The sequence below is a fragment of the Belonocnema kinseyi genome, chromosome 4 (assembly GCF_010883055.1).
Source record: "Belonocnema kinseyi isolate 2016_QV_RU_SX_M_011 chromosome 4, B_treatae_v1, whole genome shotgun sequence".
NCBI classification, from domain to species: Eukaryota; Metazoa; Arthropoda; class Insecta; order Hymenoptera; family Cynipidae; genus Belonocnema; species Belonocnema kinseyi.
Genome location: NC_046660.1, coordinates 148681580 through 148688398, shown reverse-complemented (window position 1 = coordinate 148688398; position 6819 = coordinate 148681580).

Here is a 6819-nt window from a genome sequence, read left to right as displayed (position 1 = left end):
ACGAAACGACTACCATGAGCTCAGTGTTGATCGATACTATCCAGCGCTATCGACGCCATATTGGCTACTATCAGCTGCTCTCTTGGCTCATCTCCTAAAATCACCGAAATCCATTTAAGTGTTTCCGCATCACCGCATCGCATTTCGCGCACGCCTTTCTGCCAGCATAAATTGAATTTCAGAGCACGCGAATGAAAATCATCCCAAACTCAACATACCTATCAGTTAATTATCATATTACTCGTATAACAGATATGAGACACTGCACTTAAGTTCCATTTCTGGTTGAAATTAAGTGACTTACTTAATTTAATACAAAAATGAAATACATCTACATTTAAAATTCATCATCTTGTATTACTGTGCATAAACGGTCCATTTTCGAATAGAATTCATCAAATGTGACATTTTTAAATATCATATTTTTAAAGCTACTTTCTAGAGGAATGAAAAGAAAAAAGAAGAAAAAAATCATATGTCCGGGCGTGTGTCAAATCCGACCAAATGTTGTCCTGAAATCGTGTCAATGAACATATACGGTCCACTTTCAAATAGAATTGATAAAATGTGAAATTTTTAAATATCATATTTTTCAAGCCATTTTATAGAGGAATGAAAAGAAAAAAAAGAGAGAAAAAATCGTATGTCCAGACGTGGATCAAATCCGACAAAATGTTGTTCTGCAATCGTGTCAATGTACATATACTGTCTACTTTCAAATAGAATTGATTAAATGTGACATTTTTAAATATCATATTTTGAAAGCTATTGTCTAGAAGAAAAAAAGAAAGAAAAAATTCAAAATCCTACGTCCGAAAGTGGGTCAGATCTGACCAACCGTTGCCCTGAAATCATGTCAATGGACATATACGGTCCATTTTCACATAGAATTAATAAAATGTGACATTTTTAAATACAATATTTTTAAAGATATTTACAAATGTCACATTTTATAAATTCTATTTGAAAGTGATCCGTATATGTGCATTGACACGATTTCAGAACAGCACTTGCTTGCATTTGACCCACATTCGAAAATACGACTTTATCTTTTCGTTTCATTCTTCTAGAAAATAGCTTTAAAAATATGTTATTTAAAGATGTCACATTTGATTCATTATATTAGAAAATGGATCTTATATGTGCATTGACACGATTTCAGGGCAACATTTGTTTGGACTTAACCCACTTTTGTTTTCTTTTTCTTTTCTTTTTTATTTTCTTTCCTCTGGAAAAAATGTTTGAAAATATGATATTTAAAAATGTCACATTTTATTAATTCAATGTCAAAATGGACCGTATATGTGCATTGACATGATTTCACGGCAACGTTTGGTCAGATTTGAACCACTTCCGGACATAGGATTAAAAATTTGTTTCTTCTTTTGTTCCCTCTAGACACTAACTTTAAAAATATGATATTTAAAAATGTCACGTTCTATTAATTCTATGTCAAAAGCAACCGTATAAGTACATTGACACAATTGGAGGGGCACGTTTGGTCGAATTGGACACTTTTTTTATAATGGGTCATTAATTTTTGACTTTTTTTTACACCTGGTGAATATTTTGAGTCGAAATTAATATCTAAAAAAGCAGAAAAATATATTTTTTTAAATAGAAAATTAAAATTTGTTGGAAAAAAATTGAATTTGCTCCCATTTTTTTAAAGGCAAAATTGGAAAAACCGAACGTGAAAATGTGGTTTCTTAACCTTTACCTACATTTCTATGTCAAAAAAGTGGAAAAAAATAAATATTGAAGAAAAAAAAATTAGTGTGAAACCGTCTGTGTCCGATGTCTCGAACTTCAGGCCTATTGTTTATGCATTAAAATTTTAATCAGCCAAAAGAAAAGTATTTCTCTTGGATTTTCACGTTACAACGTTACTGAAATCAACTGCACTAGAAATTTTGCACTCAAAAGTTACTTGCGAAGGGAATTAATATGTAGAAGGAACTTTAGAAAACACGTGACATATTCTTTGCCGGCCACCTGATTAAATAGACGTGAAAATAATTTATTTGTTAAATGGTTAGGCTTTAATGAATTTTATAACAACTTTAATTGATAGATAGAGTATATAAGCCTCTTTGTAATTAAATGTTAGTATTAGGTGTTTTCAAAACCAATTTGTACTGATTTTAAATTGAAATATATAACCAATAGAAGTTACTCTTTACATGAAAAGGAGAGTTTAATCGTGCATATGAATTAGATTAAAGTGAAGAGTGATTATGAGAAACCAAAATCATATAAGCATACATATGTTTAAATTCATTTTCGGATTTATTCCACGAGATTTGGGACAATTTTGGGTCGCTCAATCGGAGAGACTGCTGAAATGTGGCAAATGTTACAAAATTATTTTTTAGGTTTCAAAAATTCTTTTAATACATAGCTCTGCTCTCTTTCTCTCTCCTTTGCACCCACGCACATACTTCATGCCTTGCTGTCACCTTCTTATGGGTTGAATTTCAATTATTTCTTAAGTAAAAAATCTAGATGCAGATAACTCATACATTATTTCATTATTATTAAAGAAATAATTCAAAAATCCCTTACAAGAGTACTATTTTACTTATGAGTTTTAGGAATAAATTATTGTTTTATGTCGTTTCTAATTTTCCTTTGCAATGCATATCTAGTTTGTTCACGCGCATGTTCGGGTATCAGTGTGTGTGTATGTGACTTGTATTATGCACTATGTACTTATGATTGAACAAAATAAAAATGCCCTTCTTTATATTTTTCATTTTATTGAATATCAATGATATTTCATTGGTCCTCACATGGTCACTGAAAGCCATTATCGAACAACCACCGTTCTTTTAACAAATATTTTTCTAATCCAAACTCTCTTTCAGTAGTGTCAATTGGGCAAGCTCTTTTAGTTAACTTAACTTATACCTAATAATTTTTCACAATGTCTCCTCAGATTTTTATTCTCATAAGTATAAAAAACATTTGTGGAATGTCATGCGAAACTTTTTATGGAAACTTGTAAAAAATCATGATATTCAAAGAAGAAAACATTTTTTCACTGTCAATTTAATGACCATTTTGAATGAAATCTTAAAAATGTGTACGTGAAATGCACAATTGATATTATAAATAACCTTCACGCTTAGCCTTTAATATGAAACAAAACGTGCTTTCTGTTTCCTCTTTCAAATTCAAATTGAAAAGTGTGGTATTTGTTCCGTATTCAAAATCTGCAATGGTTGTTCAAAATTACTTTACTCTGTTACAACCAATAAAGGGAGGGTGCACAAATGTGGTGACTTTTATTGCATAAAGTGTAAGAAACTTTGTTCAATCAATCATTTTTTTATGACACTCCTAGAAATTAAAAATAATAAAAGAGCACAAAAAAGCTAAAGAAGTGATTTACATTTTCTACAATTTTGAGACACAACAATGTGAAAAAGTCGAAGATGATGATTCTACAAATATTCACAAACCTAATCTCGGTGTAGCACAGCAAGTATTCGAAGGTTGTATGAATGATCCGGATCAGAATATGAAATGTCAATGGCGTGATGTACTCAAGTACATTTTTCATAAGGAAAATAGTTTAGTTTAGCTTAGTTTACCGAGTGCTCTATTCATTATTTGAAGCATTTTGATGAGATTATGTGCATAGCACATAATGCGACAGGTTTCGAGGCACAATTCATCCTTAGAAAACTTGTTAAGAATAGAGGACCTAATGGTCCACTGGAACTTATTTGAAACGGTACTAGCGTCATTTTACTTAAAATAATAAATTACATTTTTTATTTTGAAAATAAAATTATAAATTACTGCAGAAACGATGCTTATATTCTGCGTACTGCTTGTTTAGCTTTTCAAGCATTGTTTATTTAGGTGACTAATGTTCATCCTTTTGCAGGAAGTTTAACCATTGCACCAGCTTGCTCCGTAATTTGAAAAAAAATGACGTAAAGGACGACACAATAGGTATCATGCTAAGTGTGGGCCACAGATTAGTGAATAATAATTTGAAAAAGCTATCGAATGGCTTTTGTCTGTAGAGTGTGAGTTAGCATTAGACATAATTCATGCTGGTCGTGGTTTAGAATTTTGCTTAGCCGAAGGAGTGCTAGTTATCGGATATTATGCGGACGAGATCAGAAAGAAAAAAATAGCGTATCATTCCACGGTTGTCACTGTCACGATTGCTCTCGATACAATCAATCTAATCGTCATACACGAATAGGTGTCGGTAAAAATTCTGAAAGCATGATCGAGCGTTTCGAGCGAACATGTTCCCAAACTAAACAGCTTCGAGAAAAAGGATATGAAGAAGTACTCTTAAAAACTAACAGCCATCCATACCTTATTTCTGAGATTGCTTGCCTTTTTCTTTATCTTAACCAACACCCCCTTCACCCATGCTACTAGCCTTCGGTCCTCCCATTTATGCATCAATGCCTCCATGATTATCTCACTCTCGTCTGTATGTGGCGGTATTTTCCACACAAAGCTACTTGACGATATATTTATGCTTTACAACAAATTGTGAATGCTTAAAATAATGCTTGACTGTCCAATAATGGAATAAAATCATCCGAAGTTAATTTAATGAATGCAGACGAATCGCGAGCAAATATTCAACGTCGCTTTTGTACAGAAAAAAAGTCGAAAAGAAAGCCTTAATACAGTGTTGACGATCTTGTCAGAATCATTCGTGAGAAAGGTGGCTATGGAAGGTTATGAGTCTGGCTGGACGAAGAATTATTTTTCGCGCTCAATAATGTATTCACCTTGCGCTGCGCGCTCGGTCTTTGTATATTGCCCATACTTGTGCACAGACTTTTTAAAACTAAAGGTCGAAGCATCGACAATCGTAATTTGGTGATTGTGAATTCTCTTTTGTTAAAGCTCCTTCGGCTTTAACGAACACATTCTCACACGCATCTCGTGCTGCGCACTCGAGTTTCTCCCTGCAATTATATATCATTTCCATAAATATATATTATTACAATTCATAACATGCATTGGCAATAAAACACACATAGTTTCATTGTCTCGTTAAAAAATGCACATTCTTAAAAAAGAACTTTTTTTCTTAAACATTTTATTATGACTTGCCGTTTTTCAAAAACTATATTCGCGTATTTCCAATTTTATTTTTAAAATTTAAAAGTTATACATGCAGTCTACACAACAGTCTGGCTGTTTCTTAATTTCTAAATTTTATTTCGAACCTCAGTGACCCAGGCTTTGTCAATTGAATTTTCTACAAAAAATCAACCAGCTGTTATGATAATCTTGTGAGGCATTACAAATCAACATTTTTCTTCTCTCGACTTTTTTCATACCTTGCGTTATTCAGCTTAAAATGTTCATTTTTTTTGTTTTGTAGAATTTTGTAAGTGCTATAACTTTGGTAATTTTTGGTTTTGTAAAAAAGTCATTAGAATAAATTTTTCTTCTTTTGGAATAATATGAATATCCGTACAGAGAATTTTTGAATTTTGAAAAAAGTGGTCTCAAAAATATTCAAAATGAGCTAAGTTTTTGGATAAAAATGCAAAAACTTAGCTCATTTTGAATATTTTTAAGAACACTTTTTTCAAAATTCAAAAATTCTCTGTACGGATATTCATATTATTCAAAAAGAAGAAAAATTTATTCTAATGACTGATCGTGCACAAAAAGAGGCAGACGTGCATACATAAAAACATACATAAATACATACGTACATCCATACATACATATATCATACATACATCCAGACCCAATCATAAAAAACCTTTTTCCGGAGTGAGAGGGTCTCAAAAAGTTAAAATTTGAGAAAAACTGGGTGGATAAAATGTTAGACAAATTTAATACCTTCTCTGATGCAAATGTAAACATGATTTAGTTTGTCATGGATAATTTTGTTAAGTTTCTGTTTTGGTTTTAATCTTAAAAAATAGCATTAAAAACATTCAAAAATTTTAATATTTTGATGATGAGTGTGTGCCCACGTAGCAAGCAGATTTTTTTGACTGTAAGTATGTATGTATTTAATCTCTCCCTTTTATGGGTTTGAGGGTCTTCGCTCCCTGTACATATATGTACAATTCCATCTTTAGTCTAACTTAACTACTACTTATATTCTACTCTTTTGCATTACGTAGGATAAACAATAGTAACAGTAGTGATATTAATTCCTAAAATGAGCGAGCTTCCAGGACTTCCGTTTCCTCTTACCATAAAAAATGCATTTTCCACGATATTGAAAACAATTTTCGTTTTTTACTGTCCCTTTTCAGGATCACCCGTTTGGTTCTGCCCTACTCCCATGATTTTCCTTACTTTATCCCATTTCTTCATCCACATCACTCCCTGTCCACTACCATCCAAGATCCATCTTACACACTCATCCACACTCAACTTTCCCTCTTCCTCTCCTGTACATCTCTCTAATACATGTGCCCATGACTCCATTTCGTATCCACATACTCTGCATAAATTCTCCTCTCATTCATCCAATATCTGCATGCTCTCACTCCTTCTCCCATTCTGAACCGTACAACCCTACTCCATTTTTCTTCCTTTTTTATTTTTTGCAGATATTCTGGTTCCGTCAAGCCTTTGACCATCATATACCATCTATTGTACCTCGAATCTATAATCTTTGTCCATCTCTCTTCTCCTTGTTTAACCAATAGCTCTAACTCTAGGTCCTGCCACTCCATAACCCCTTCTCTAATATTACACACTCTTCTCATTTTTCTCCTTCCTACCTCCCATTTTGAATTTCCCACATTACCTCTCGCTTCATTGTTCCGAATTTCACCGAAACATGCTTGTGCAATTTTACTT